The sequence below is a fragment of the Oncorhynchus mykiss genome, chromosome 20 (assembly GCF_057628025.1).
Source record: "Oncorhynchus mykiss isolate SJ-2025 chromosome 20, ASM5762802v1, whole genome shotgun sequence".
NCBI lineage: Eukaryota > Metazoa > Chordata > Actinopteri > Salmoniformes > Salmonidae > Oncorhynchus > Oncorhynchus mykiss.
Genome location: NC_143041.1, coordinates 5239645 through 5256012, shown reverse-complemented (window position 1 = coordinate 5256012; position 16368 = coordinate 5239645). Strand labels below are relative to the sequence as shown.

Below are 16368 nucleotides of genomic sequence, written 5' to 3'. Positions count from 1 at the left end.
CATTCATTATACAGTTTATATCAGCACCCACCAGGCTATAGTCATAAGTACATTCATTATACAGTTTATATCAGCACCCACCAGGCTATAGTCATAAGTACATTCATTATACAGTTTATATCAGCACCCACCAGGCTATAGTCATAAGAACATTCATTATACAGTTTATATCAGCACCCGCCAGGCTATAGTCATAAGTACATTCATTATACAGTTTATATCAGCACCCACCAGGCTATAGTCATAAGTACATTCATTATACAGTTTATATCAGCACCCACCAGGCTATAGTCATAAGTACATTCATTATACAGTTTATATCAGCACCCACCAGGCTATAGTCATAAGAACATTCATTATACAGTTTATATCAGCACCCACCAGGCTATAGTCATAAGAACATTCATTATACAGTTTATATCAGCACCCACCAGGCTATAGTCACAAGTACATTCATTATACAGTTTATATCAGCACCCACCAGGCTATAGTCACAAGTACATTCATTATACAGTTTATATCAGCACCCACCAGGCTATAGTCATAAGAACATTCATTATATTATGACACTTCTTATCCAGGCATGCATCTGGATTACAATGTGTGTCTATTTATTTTGTATATTGCCTTTTCTTATGCTACACAGGTGTGGTTACAGGTTCCTTTACACCTTTTAAGGATTCTGTTTAATTACATTATTATTTCACAATATGCTACTGAAAAATCATCATATATTCCCCCCTTTGGAACTTAATACCCTTAAACCCTTACATTTGATATAGTACAAGGGAGAAGGAGAAGCACCTTCTGTATTGCTATGTAGTCAATCTGCCTCCCATTTCTCCTTATCAACCTTTGCATCTCTTTCTCATTCATACTGGGGAATCAGGACCAAACATCTCTTTTCACAAATAGCTGCACATAAGTAAAAGATCCATCCTCAAGCCAATTGTCCTTTAACATACTGTGCAAGTATAAGCATGTGCATGCATTTCTTTGCCTTGCCTGAGGTTTTCTCTGTTATGTTGAATATAAGAAAAACATGAAAAATAATAAATTAAACCTCAAACTCTTATAACATCGTTCTCAATATGACACCTAAACATAGGCCCCTCACTCACAGACACCTCTCTAACAGCTGTTTGGTCATAATTGAAAAAACCTGTTAGAGAATTAAGGGCCTGGTCCGTGGACTCTTCTAACCGGAAAACCCTATGTCACATACATGTCTAGGCAAACAGATATTCAGAAGGTCTAACATCATTCAGCCACTGTTACATTGAGTACATGGTTATATACTCTTAGCATTGATTATATGGTTATATCCCTTTAACATTGAGTACATGATTACGTATATTCTGTTATACTATGTGTATCCTTTAAACACATTCGTTATCCCAACGTAAGAGGCAGTCCCCCCTTTGGCACATGGCACAGAAAATCGGGTCAGCATGATGAACATGTCCAAGATTCACATCATCTAGTTTGCACCATTTGCACAAACTGCATTTTGGGCATGGTTTGTGTACATGAGGAGGTACATCATCTCCACCATAGTTTGGTACTGGGTAAAGGTCAGGGAGATCTCTATCCAGTCCAATTCCCAGCAACCTTTGTTGATCCTGATAGTCATGGCAAGCCCACCCCCCTCCTGGTCTTACTCCATATAGATATTCTGGGTTTCCAAAAGGATAGTCCAATGGTCCTCCTTTAGCATTGCATGGTTTTCCATATCTATCCGTATATTGTCCAGGAGCCCCAGGCACAGGGTTCACTACTACAGGTGGGTCATAAACATCCGTTCCCACAGCCATTTGTTTTACAGTGGTTTGTATCAGGTGAGATTTCAGCAAAGGTAATACACAACAAAAAAACTATTTCCATGACCACCAGTGCAACGTGGGTATCAAATCCAGCATTGTCCTTTACTTCCTGCCATAATACTTTCAGTTAGGTCATAGCTTCTATAAATTATCCATATGGGGCCGTGTTGTTGGGAATGAAGGTGCAACATTCTTCTCCGAACATGATGCAAACTCCACGTTTCTCTGCTAAGAGCCAATTCAAAGCCTACCTGTTCTGCCATGTAATTTTGCTAGTGGCCTGTACTTCTTCTCCCAAAGCTGTCAATGCAGAGTCTGCATAGTTAATGAATCTTTGTTGGTTATAGTAAATGTAATTTATCCATTATAAATTCTTGTTCGGTGATATCCACAGGAATATTGTTTCAAATCCAGATTTAATATCAGCTCTCATCTCTTATTCATTAGGAAATCCTCTAGGCTGTCCTATTGAATCTAAGTATACATATGGATCATGTTCATAGGCTCTTTTTATTCTATATTTTTTAGTCTGCTCTTGTATGGGATTTTATAATGGTCACCTGTTGTATTGCTCTAACCAAAGCACATAGTCCAGCCCGTCTCTCTGGTAAAACATTTAAGAGTTTGTTCATTCCACACATCCAGAAAATGTCTGCTATAACTCTGTTATACGGTCCTAAAGTTGTCTCATATATGCTTTTGAATCCATTTCTAATTGTTCCAATGGGGGACCTTTATAGGGCCCTCTTAGAGCTGGCGCTGTCATGGGTCGACCCGTAAGCATTTCATGTGGTGTTAGATACATATTTCTGTTAGTTTGCATGCGGTACCTCATTAGTGCAAGTGGTAGTGCACCCACCCAATTAAGCCTTGCAACTAGCACACATCTTATTTATCTTAGCCTTAAGAGTACCACGTATCCTTTCTACCCTTCCTTGTGAATGGGGGTGATAAACACATCCCAGCCTTTGCTTAATCCTTAGCTGCGGTATTATCTGTTTTATCTGTTCTATTGAATAAATGCTAATCCATTGTCTGAACTAATTTCTGTTGGTATTCCAAACCTGGATATTACTTCTCTGGTTAAGAATTGTATCACTGTTCCTGATCCCTGATCTGCTGATGATACTGCTTCCACCCATATGCTGAATCTGTCTATGATAACCAGCATGTATCTCTTGCCATTTACCATCCTTATCATATCCACACAGTCCATTACTAGGTGTCATATTGGTCCTCCTGGGACTGGTATATGGGCTATGGGTGTGGTTATCCCTTTTCGTACATTGTTTTGTGCACATATCTCACACTTTCCTAATGCCTCATCCACCAGTGCCTGTAGGTATAGTGACCAGTAGTCTTGCTTTAAAATGTTCTTACCACTTCCCCCCTAGCGCATGGGTCCAAACCATGCACATCAGTAATAAGAAAATTAAGCAATGTAGCAGGTGCCTTTTTGGTCCCTTTATGGGTTCTCCATAATCCCCTGCTATCTTTGGTTTCCACCCTTTGGTGCCACATGGATTGCTCATGAGGTCTGGCTCGTTCTTGCATCTTAATGATATCATCTGGATATGTGTGGATTCAATGATAATCATTGGGGCTGTTAAAATTGGAATGGTACATTTAGATGCCTTTTTTGCATTATTTCCTTTAACAGCAAAGTCATTTCCTTTTTTGTGTGTTTGGCATGTTATTATCGCTAGCTTTCTAGGATACATCAAAGCCGTCATTAATTTTAAAATTTGTTAATGATGTTGTATGGGTGTTCCATCACTTTTCTTAAATCCTTTTTGTTTCCACACAGCTCCAAATAAGTGGCATACTGAGTCAGTAAATATGTTTACTGTTTTCCCTTTTCCTAAAACACATGCCGCAGTAAGAGATTTTAGTTCTACCAACTAAGATAAACATGGTTGTGGACAGTATTCTATTTTTTCCTCTGTAAATGATTTTACTTGTTTTCTTACCACTGCATATCTTGCATATCTTGCGTTTCAAACCAGAGCATAACGGACGTATTTTTCTCTCCATATTCCCGAATTCCTACCACAAACTCTGAACCTTTTCATCTGGATCATCACAGCTAGCTAACCGCAACCCGGGTTGACTATTCCTGGCTAATGTTTCCATCCCGGAGCTAGCAACAACTAGCCTGGGGCTAGCCCATGCTAGACCCATCTCCCGGCTCACTCCTGGGCTAAAAAATCCGGACCCCTTCTACTGCCGGTACGAGGCACAGAACCCCGCCGATCTTCTGCAATTGGAACACCGACATAACCTGCCCGAGGAGTCCAACAGGCCCCTCCGGCGTGCTAGGCCGGCTACCTAGAGCAACTTGGAACCCTACTAACTCCACGACTGGTCTATCGACGTCACCGCATGAAGAGGCAAACACAGACTTACCCCCATCGCGACGTCCCCCAAAGGCTAACTTGCTAGCCCCAGTCTACTAACTGCAAGCTTGCCTGCCCCGGTCTGCTAACTGCTAGCCCCTAGTAACTCCATGCTTGCTAACCCGGTCTGCTAACTGCTAGCCCCTGGTAACTGCTTGCTTGCTAACCCGGTCTGCTAACTGCTAGCTTGTTTAGACCCGCCTACTAACTGTTAGCGTGTTAGCATCGGACTGCTAAATGTCTAAATCGCTGTGGACCCGTATCTTCATTTGGCTACGCATGCCTCTCTCTAATATTAATATGTCATGTCCATTACTGTTCTGGTTAGTGATTACTGTCTTATTTCACTGTAGAGCCTCTAGCCCTGCTCATTAACCAACCATGTTATCCCACCTCCTACATATGCGATGACATCACCTGGTTTAAACGTCTCTAGAGACTATATCTCTCTGATAATTACTCAATGCCTAGGTTTACCTCCAATGTACTCACATCCTACCTTACCTTTGTCTGTACACTATGCCTTGAATCTATACTATCGTGCCCAGAAACCTGCTCCTTTTACTCTCTGTTCCGAATGTGCTAGACGGCCAGTTCGTATAGCCTTTACCCGTACCCTTATCCTACTTCTCCTCTGTTCCTCTGGTGATGTAGAGGTTAATCCAGGCCCTGCAGTGCCTAGCTCCACTCCCACTCCCCAGGTGCTCTCATTTGTTGACTTCTGTTACCGTAAAAGCCTTGGTTTCATGCATGTTAACATTAGAAGCCTACTCCCTAAGTTTGTTTTACTTACTGCTTTAGCACACTCTGCTAAACCGGATGTCTTAGCCGTGTCTGAATCCTGGCTTAGGAAAACCACCAAAAACCTTGAAATCTCCATTGCTAACTATAACATTTTCCGCCAAGATAGAATTGCCAAAGGGGACGGTGTTGCAATCTACTGCAAAGATAGTCTGCAGAGTTCTGTATTACTCTCCAAGTCTGCACCCAAACAATTCGAGCTTCTACTTCTAAAAATGCACCTTTCCAGAAACAAGTCTCTCACTGTTGCCGCTTGGTATAGACCTCCTCACAAAGTCACAAAAACACAGCCATTTTCCAGCCAAAGAAAGGAGTCACAAAAAGCAGAAATATAAATAAAATGAATCGCTAACCTTTGATGATCTTCATCAGATGACACTCATAGGACATCATGTTACACAATACATGTATGTTTTGTTCGATAATGTGCATATTTATATCCCAAAATCTCAGTTTACATTGGTGCGTTACGTGCAGTAATGTTTTGATCCAAAATATCCGGTGATTTTGCAGAAATACTCATAATAAACATTGATAAAAGATACAAGTGTTATTTACAGATTAAAGAGAGACTTCTCCTTAATGCAACCGCTGTGTCAGATTTCAAAAAAACTTTACGGAAAAAGCATAATCTGAGAAGGGCGCTCAGTACCCATTTCAGCCAAAGAAATAGCTGCCATTTTGGCGTCAACATTAGTTAGAAAAAATACTATAAATATTCACTTATCTTTGATGATCTTCATCAGAAGACACTCCCAGGAATCCCAGTTTGACAATAAATGACTGATTTGTTCCATAAAGCCCATCATTTAGCCACTTAGCGTGTTCAGCCCAGTATTCCATCTTCATGAGGAGCGAGCACTTCCTCCAGACAAAAACTCAAACATTTCCGTTACAGGTCGTAGAAACAAGTCAAATGATGTTTGCAATCAATATTTAGGATGTTTTCAACTTAAATCATCAATAAGGGTCCAACTGGAGAATTTCATTGTCTGAAGAAAAGCATTGGATCGAGAGCATACTCTGTCGGGAGCGCGCGTCTTGAGACCGAGGCTCTCTGCCAGACCATTCACCTAAAGAGCTCCTATGAGCCCCTCCTTTATAGTAGAATCCTAAAACTAGGATCTAAAGACGGTGACATCTAGTGGGAAGCCCTAGGAAGTGCAAGCACATCCATAACTATCAGGAATTTGAATAGGCACTGTTTTGAAAATCAATTTCTCACTTCCTATTTGTATTTCTTCTCAGGTTTTGGTCTGCCGTATGAGTTATGTTATACTCACAGACTTCATTCAAACAGTTTTAGAAACTTCAGAGTGTTTTCTATCCAATACTACTAATACTATACATATATTAGCATCTGGGACAGAGTAGCAGGCAGTTTACTCTGGGCACCTTATTCATCCAAGCTACTCAATACTGCCCCCTGTCACCAAGAAGTTAATGTTAGTCTGGTGACAGTTTGTGTTTTTAGTATTGCTTCTCTTTTATTTATTATCTTCCTTACCTATCTTAGGGCTACTGATATTTCTATTTATGTTTTTTTTATTTGTTGTCTGGTTATTCCTTTAGCCTCCTATAATATCCATATTATTCTTTGCTCTCTAGTTTCATTTTATCGTGCTATTTACTTTTCTACTGGTAATTTATCCACATTCTTGACTCTCCTAGCCAAATTTCAGTTATTTTAAATGTGTGTGTTTTGTTTTTCTCATAGTACACTTATTCCTCTTGTCTGCCACCGCCTTTTTGTAGTTAGCCTCATAAATTGCCTTTTTATTCTTGTTTGCCTTGTTTCTAGACCACTTGGCAGCTTATAGCTTTCTATTTTTAATACTTCAATAGACATTCGTGCACCATTCACACTTTCCTTCTTTAGTGTGAGACCGGGTGCATCCTCCCTACCAGGTCACACTCAAGTGACGGTCCAGGAGAGGTGTGCAACCCTTTCCCCACCAAGGACACAAAGTTTTCACAGTCACTTTCACACATATTCTTGCTTCAGCGGAGACTGGGCACGTCCCCTCTGCCAGGCCGCACCTAAGCAACGGTCCAGGAGAGGTGTATGACCCCCTGTCCACCAACAGCAGAGAACTTCCACACTCACTTTTACACACCTCGTACGCTTTCCTAAGCGACCTGCAAATTCAGCCCTTCTCTGATACACTTCCTCACACGGAAAAGCGGTATTATACAGGGTTTTACTTGTCTGAGCAGTACTTTGCTGATTCACTTCCTCAACACAGCAAAACGGTCACCATAGTATTTTTGCCTGTCTGAGCAGTCCTTTATTGACACAATAAAGAGGTAACCATAGGACTTTGCTTATTTGTATTCGACCATGCAGATGGACAGCTGCCGTCCCAAAATGGATTGAGCAGAACAGTCAACAGGGCAGACAGATGTATTGAACGATATCAACCAAATACCCCAGATGAGCGTCTGAGTGATTGAATGACTCGGATTGATTGAATAAGATGAATGAATTGTGTTTGCAACTAACTGCGATTCAGAAAATGTATAAAAATTGAAACAGTAAAATACCCTATTTGGATAAGTGAACACCCCCTGAGTATTAACTTGGTGCAACCACATTTTGCTTGAATTACAGCCATGAGTCTCTTTGAATACATCTCTACCAACTTCGCACAACCAGACTGTGCAATATTTGCCCATTCTTCCTTGCAGAATTGTTCAAGCAAAATCATATTGCATGGTGAACGCTCTTGGACCGCACTTTTCAAGTCATTCCACAGATTCTCAATGGGATTTAGGTCGGGGCTCTGACTAGGCCACTCAAGGACATTCACTTCCTTGTCCTTCAGCCACTGTACTGTTGCTTTGGTGGTGTGCTTTGGGTCATTGTCATGTTGAACCATTTCCCATTTTCATCTTCCTGGCAGGTATTTTGCACTGTCTATTTTCCCTTCTATCCAGACAAGTGCTGCCACCGCCATGCTTTACTGTAGTAGGTATGAGGTCTTTTGTGTGGAAAGATGTATTGGGTTTTCGCCAGACATATTGTTTTGATTTTAGGCCCAAAAGTTCAATTTGGTCTCATCTGACCTCAGCACCTTTTGCCACTTGGCCTCGGAATCTACAATGTGCTTTTTACTAAAGCTCAAATGAGACTTGATGTGGCTTTTTTTGAGGACAGTTTTTTTTCTTGCCACCTTCCCATAGAACCCAGATTTGTGGAGCGCTTGTGATATTGTGGTCACATACACACATTGACCAGTCTTTGCCATAAATTCCTGAAGCTCCTTCAAAGTCGCCATTGGCTTCTTGGTAGCCTCCCTGATCAGTCTCCTCCTTGCCCGGTCATCCAGTTTGTAGGGACGGCCTGATCTATGCAGGGTCTGGGTGGTGCCATAAGCCTTCCACTTCTTAATAATGGTCTTAACTGTTCTCCGAGGGGTCCATCCCCTGACTTGTGCCTTTCCACAACTTTATCTCGTAGATCCTTTGAAAATCCATTTCGGCCCATATTGGATTCTTTGCTTTGAATTGCACTACTAAGCAGTGGAGCTTTTTCTGAACTAATCAAAGTCACTACAATTTATTTATTTGTGATCTGGAAGGTGATTGGATATACTGCAGCAAGTTTGCAATTCTAAGGGGGGGGGGGGTCACTTTTCCAAATAGGGAATTTTACTGTTTTTACTTGCAATGAGTTTTTAAAAAATGGTTCACTTACTGTGTGTAAATAAAGCCAGAAAAAGTCAAATTGGATGTGTTTTCATTTCAGGCTGTAAGGCAACAAAAGGTGAACCTTTTGAAAGGGGGTGGTGACTTTCTATACCCACTGTAAGTCTCGTGTCTGAACCGATGAATTGCAACTCCACTTTGTCTCTGTACTGACATTTTACCTGTTTGATTGCCTTACGGAATAACTACAATGTTTGTATTCAACCACATTCCCAGTCACCTTTCTATCGTTAAATGTGGTGGTTTGCGCTTTCAGTTTTGCGAGAATGCTGCCATCTATCCACAGTTTCTGGTTTGGGTAGGTTTTAATAGTCACAGTGAGTACAACATCTGCTATATATTTCCTGATAAACTCAGTCACCGTATATTCCTCAATATTATTGCAAATGGAGTCGTGATCAGATTTGCCGAAGGGAGAGCGGGGGAGGGCCTTGTAGGCATTTCGAAAGTTGAAAAAAGCAGTGGTCCAATGTTTTCTCAGAGCAAGTTCTACAGTCAATGTGTCGGTAGAACGTCGGTAGCGGTTTTCTCAGATTGGTTTTGTTAAAATCCCTACAATAAATGTGTCCTCAGGATATGTCCAGTGTAGTTCTTTGAGAGCTGTCGTGGTATCGGCTTGAGGGGGAAAATACACGGCTGTGACTATAACCGAACATAATTATCTTGGGCGGTAATACGGTCAGTATTTGATTGTGAGGTGTTCTAGGTCGAGTGAACAAAAGGACTTGAGTTTCTGTATTTTTTCACAATCACACACTCCCTTTTTCCTCCCGGAGAGATCTTTACTCCTGTCCTCGCAATGAACTGAGAACCCAACTGGCTTTATGGGCTCAGACCCTATATCCTGAGAGAGCCATGTTTCCCTGAAACATAGTATGTCACAATCCTCTCTGTCTCTCTGGAAGGAGATCCTAGCCCTGAGCTCGTCAACTTTATTATCCAGAGACTGAACATTAGCGAGTAATATACTCGGAAGCGGTGGGTGGTGTGCGTGCGTCCTGAGTCGAACTAAGAGTCCACTCTGAATACCTCTTCTTCACTGGCGGTGTTTTGGATCAGCCTCTGGTATCAGTTCAATTCCCTTGAGGGGTACAAAACAAAGGATACAATTCGGGAAAGTTGTATTCCTGGTTGTAATGCTGGTGAGTTACCGTTACTCTGATGTCCAAAAGTTATTTCCGGTTGTATGCAATAAACCACCCCTAATTGATGTTAGAAATAACACATAAAATGTTTATTTTTTTAAATATATATATTTTTAAGGAAGACTGGGGATGCATCCCAAATGGCACCTTATTCCCAATATAGTGCACTACTTTTGATGAGGGCATAGAGAAAAGTGTGACTTTTGGGACATAGCGAGTGGCCGCTGTTTGGCTGAATACCCGGTGCATGAGGAGATTTGAGTTGTCAACAAAGCAGTATGACAGAAATATGATGCCACATTTTCGAACTACCGATAGTTTCTTTCAGAATATACAAAGCGATCTGTGCATTCGAAAAACAACATAAATATGTAAAACCAGTCAGTCTTTTAAACTTTTAATGACAAAGAATACAGTCAGTCCACCCAAACTCTAGCTTACCAGGAATTGTTTAATTGTGCAGTGTAACTTAGTACATATTAAGCTGTTATTTAGCTGCTATTCATGAACATTTTATTAAAAATTACACATTAAATAACCTAACAATGAGGAAAAAATAAGTTGGTTTGAGGATGAATTCAGCCACTTTATTGTTGAACTCAGAAGGTTGTGTCTGGGAAATAATAGCCTACACAAAAGGGCTGCAATATTCAAGGTAAATTACATCAAATTAAAAGTCTCCTGAAGTCCTCTTTCTCTTAGAAAAAGTGTCTCTGCGTCTGTGCTTGTCTTTCTTTTTCTTTTCTAAATAGAGGCCTACAGTATCCTACTGCATCTCCTTGCATTTTTGTGTGCAAATGTTTTCATCATGGCCTGTTGGTCCAGTTTGCAGCCCGGCTGTTTTCTCTACTGAGTATTGCCAACACAGACTTTCCTGAAACATTGTGCATTATTTATCCATTGCGCTGCATACAATTTAAACTTCGTCTTGAATGATGCATGCCAAGATATACCAGAGATAAGGGACTGTTGATATTCCAACCACACAACTCAATGTCCAGTTCACCAGTAGACATTCAATCGAAAATCACTTTTTTTGTTCAAGCCCTCAAGAACTGTTGTCTGCTAAAGATTATATGTTTTCATCTGCCAATTTATTGGCTGTCCAGTATCCCCAGAGCTTCCTATTCAGTTAATCTCTTTCCGTAACGTGTTGAGGCAGGCAATTAAGGTGAATGAGAGGCTCAATAATAGAACTGCTATATTTGAAGCACCACTTCTTTCTGCCCAGTTTCTCTGGTGCTGCCACCGCAATCAAGCTGTTTTTACACTGTAACTCAAATCAAATCCATTTTTATTTGTCACATACACATGGTTAGCAGATGTTGATGCGAGTGTAGCAAAATACTTGTGCTTCTAGTTCCGACAATGGATTAATAACCAACGAGTAATCTAACCTAACAATTTCACAACAGCTACCTTATACACACAAGTGTAAAAGGATGAAGAATATGTACATAAAGATATATGAATGAGTGATGGTACAGAACGGAATAGGCAAGATGCAGTAGATGCTATTGAGTACAGTATATACATATGAGATGAGTAATGTAGGGTATGTAAACATTATATGAAGTGGCATTGTTTAAAGTGGCTAGTGATACATGTATTACTTAAAGATGGCAAGATGCAGTAGGTGGTATAGAGTGCAGCATATACATTTGAGATGAGTAATGTAGGGTATGTAAACATTATATTAAGTGGCATTGTTTAAAGTGGCTAGTGATTCATTTTGTACATGTATGGCAGCAGCCACTCAATGTTAGTGGTGGCTGTTTAACAGTCTGATGGCCTTGAGATAGAAGCTCGGTCCCTGCTTTGATGCACCTGTACTGACCTCGCCTTCTGGATGATAGCGGGGTGAGCAGGCAGTGGCTCGGGTGGTTGTTGTCCTTGATGATCTTTATGGCCTTCCTGTGACATCGGGTGGTGTAGGTGTCCTGGAGGGCAGGTAGTTTGCCCCCGGTGATACGTTGCGCAGACCTCACTATCCTCTGGAGAGCCTTACGGTTGTGGGCAGAGCCGTTGCCGTACCAGGCGGTGATACAGCCCGACAGGATGCTCTCGATTGTGCATCTGTAGAAGTTTGTGAGTGCTTTTGGTGACAAGCCAAATTTCTTCAGCCTCCTGAGGTCGAAGAGGCGATGCTGCGCCTTGTTCACCATGCTGTCTGTGTGGGTGGACCATTTCAGTTTGTCCGTGATGTGTACACTGATGAACTTAAAACTATCTACCCTCTCCACTACTGTCCCATCTATGTGGATAGAGGGGTGCTCCCTCTGCTGCTTCCTTAAGTCCACGATCATCTCCTTTGTCTTGTTAACGTTGAGTGTGAGGTTATTTTTCTGACACCACACTCCGAGGGCCCTCATCTCCTCCCTGTAGGCCGTCTTGTCGTTGTTGGTAATCAAGCCTACCACTGAAGTGTTGTCTGCAAACTTGATATTGAGTTGGAGGCGTACATGGCCACGCAGTCGTGGGTGAACAGGGAGTACAGGAGAGGGCTCAGAACGCACCCTTGTGGGGCCCCAGTGTTGAGGATCAGCAGGGTGGAGATGTTGTTAGCCTACCCTCACCACCTGGGGGCGGCCCGTCAGGAAGTCCAGTAACCAGTTGCACAGGGCAGGGGTCGAGACCCAGGGTTTCGAGCTTGATGACGAGTTCGGAGGGTACTATGGTGTTAAATGTTGAGCTGTAGTCGATGAACAGCATTCTCACATAAGTAATCTTCTTGTCCAGATGGGTTAGGGCCGTGTGCAGTGTGGTTGCGATTGCGTCGTCTGTGGACCTATTGGGGCGGTAAACAAATTAGAGTGAGTCTAGGGTGTCAGGTAGGGTGGAGGTGATATGGTCCTTGACTAGTCTCTCAAAGCACTTCATGATGACGGAAGTGAGTGCTACGGGGCGATAGTCAATTAGCTCAGTTACCTTAGCTTTCTTGGGAACATGAACAATGGTGGCCCTCTTGAAGCATGTGGGAACAGCAGACTGGGATAAGGATTGATTGAATATATCCGTAAACACATCAGCCAGCTGGTCTGTACATGCTCTGAGGGCGCGGCTGGGGATGCCGTCTGGGCCTGCAGCCTTGCGAGGGTTAACACGTTTAAATGTTTTACTCACGTCGGCTGCAGTGATGGAGAGTCCGCAGGTTTTGGTAGTGGGCCGTGTCAGTGGCACTGTATTGTCCTCAAAGCGAGCAAAGAAGTTGTTTAGTCTGCCTGGGAGCAAGATATCCTGGTCCGCGACGGGGCTGGTTTTCTTTTTGTAATCCGTGATTGACTGTAGACCCTGCCACATACCTCTTGTGTCTGAGCTTTTGAATTGCATCTCTACTTTGTCTCTATACTGACGCTTAGCTTGTTTGATTGCGTTGCGGAGGGAATAGCTACACTGTTTGTATTCGGTCATGTTTCCGGTCACCTTGCCCTGGTTAAAAGCAGTGGTTCGCGCTTTAGGTTTCACGTGAATGCTGCCATCAATCCACAGGTTTCTGGTTTGGGAATGTTTTAATAGTTTCTGTGGGTACGACATCGCCAATGCACTTGCTAATGAACTGGCTCACCGAATCAGCGTATTCGTCAATGTTGTTTGACGCAATGCGGAACATATCCCAATCCACGTGATCGAAGCAACCTTGAAGCGTGGAATCAAATCAAATGTATTTATATAGCCCCTCGTACATCAGCTGATATCTCAAAGTGCTGTACAGAAACCCAGCCTAAAACCCCAATCAGCAAGCAATGCAGGTGTAGAAGCACGGTGGCTAGGAAAAACTCCCTAGAAAGGCCAAAACCTAGGAAGAAACCTAGAGAGGAACCAGGCTATGTGGGGTGGCCAGTCCTCTTCTGGCGGTTCCGGGTAGAGATTATAACAGAACATGGCCAACATGTTCAAATGTTCATAAATGACCAGCATGGTCAAATAATAATAATAATAATAATAATAATAATAATAATAATAATATACATTAGTCCTAAATACATGTTTGAAGGAGAGAGAGAATAAATGTGTTCTAAAGTATCCTAGGTGAATGAAACTGAGATGCAGCCAATGATTCTGACTGATCCGTCTTGTTAATGCATTAATTGTTTATGACCACTGCAGACCCAGCACCAGGGTAAAGTGATTAAGCGGGTAGTTGAAATCGGTTAAGGGGCACAATTTTGGGGGATTTTGCATTGGAATTATATTGAATTCTGCTTATATCACTCTATACCACAAAAGACTCCGAGACCATTGATTGAGTGCTTTTGAAGTGACAGTTAGTGGAGATTGGCTCAAAACCTGTAGCCTGAATTGTATCAGCACAATGGTCAGCACCTACACACGAAAGCAAGGCCATTTTGGTAATGACTACAGGGTACAAAATACAGTACATAGCGTACACACAGCTGTCTTACCAAAATAATGCAAACTAAATACCGAAAGTAGTAGCCTAGTTATTCAAGCATGCAAACAAAAATTAAAAATAGCAGTTTGGATTAGAATACCTACACAACTGTGAATGAGAACAGGAGAAAACAGCAGTACCAAGTAGGCCTAGAAAACAAAATATCAGACTGATAAAGGCATGACACAATCTATATTTAGACTAGTTATAGTAACAGTAAACAAAAACAAACAGAGATACAAATAACCTACAGTGAGATGCAGCCATGCACAGCTGGGGCATCAGTTGGGTTCTTGCATTGGAAACTGAATTATCCTTGCATTACTCTATGCCACAATAAACATACAAGCTCAAATGCCGACACCAGCTAACGTTAGCTAGTTAAAATTTAACAACAATGATAAAAGACGAAATGTAAAAAAGTTCTGTCAGTTCTGTTCTGTCTGTTCTGTTCTGTCAAAAGTCCGTAGAAACTTGTGAAACGATCTATGGACTCAATCTTTAGGGTGTTTTTAACATACATCTTCAATAATACAACTGGAGAATTCCTTTGTCTTCAGAAAAGCAAAGGAACGCAGCTACCTCATGTGAAATGCGCAAGACCAGCACGTGACTGCTGGCAGACCTCTGACTCATTCCTCTCTCATTCGGTCCCACTTTACAGTAGAATCCTCAAACAAATTTCTGAAGACAGTTCACATCTAGTGGTAGCCTTAGGAAGTGCAACATAACCAATATCCCACTGTGTATTCAATAGGGTCTGGGTTGAAAATCGACCAACCTCAGATTTCCCACTTCCTGTTTGGATTTCTTCTCAGGTTTTTGCCTGCCATATGAGTTATGTTATACTCACAGACATCATTCAAACAGTTTTAGAAACTCCAGAGTGTTGTCTATCCAATAATAATATGCATATAGTAGCAACTGGGACTGAGGAGCAGGCAGTTTACTCTGAGCACCTCTGAGCACCTTTCATCCAAGCTACTCAATACTGCCCCTGCAGCCATAAGAAGTTAAGACCACACATGTCACGTAACGTTAGCAAACTCAAACTAGCCAGCCAGCTAACATTAGCTAGTTATTAAACAACAATGAACAAAGTGCCAAAAATGCCTAACGTAAGGCTCTAACGAGAAAAGCAAACAGCTCTGGGAAATGAATAATAACGTCCGCTAGGGGGCCAGCCAGCTAATGATAGCTAGCTAGAGGCTCTTTGCTTGAAGAAAACCTAAAATATCACAAAACTGAATCACGTGAAGTCCAGTGTCTACTAAAGTGTAAGAAAATGAATACTGTTTGAAACCAGGTCTAGAAGAAAGCGAGTCCTTCCAATAGCTCCACTGGGACATGACAATACTGTCAGGACTGTGCTATCAGTGGGGTTGCCCTATTCTTCTCCTTTGTCTCTCTTTTAGTCCCCTCGTCCTTAGCATTATTGGCCTCCCCCTCATTTGAATCCTCTCGAATGTCTTATTTCTCTCCTTTGTTTCCTTTGTGCTGAAGATTAGATATATATATACGCACTTGCACTTGTCTTCTCTTCCACCCTTTATGGCACTGATTTGGCAGATAGTAGCTTGTTTTCAAGAAAGTTAAAGTCAGTGGCTTAGGCATAAATTGCAGTGTGGCCAGTCCTAAGTAGAAATGACTGGGCCAACAGTACAGCAAAAATACTCCAACAGATTTAAGTGGAAAATTGTGCAATTACATTGCATCCTTCAACAGATAGCAAAGGATACATGTGACCAAGAAACACCACAAATGTCCCTTTGCAAACATGTCTGTTGTATTATTGCCATGTAGGCAGTGCACCTACACTACCTCTTACAACAACAAAGCTGGCAAAACAAAGCTGGCAAAACAGGCCGACTGTCCGAGTCTGACAGTAAACAATAATGAAATGCACAACACCATAGACAGGGTATGAGTTTCAAGTTTGGGGAGCTGTTTTTTCACCTAAAAATGAACCTTTATGATAAGTCATTGCATGCATCTGTCATTGCATTTGCAGACTAAAGTAAGATAGCCTATGTGATGAGTAGATTGGATAGTCATAAATTAGGCTAATAATGTAACACACTGTTTTCAAAAAAGATTGTTTG

The 16368-nt window shown here is 41.7% G+C and overlaps 1 protein-coding gene across 1 annotated transcript in view; it reads left to right on the top strand.

The window, feature by feature from the left end:
- Positions 1-16368, top strand: part of LOC110498826 (pro-neuregulin-3, membrane-bound isoform-like) — a 303813-nt gene that overhangs the window by 142342 nt on the left and 145103 nt on the right. The window lies entirely within an intron of this gene.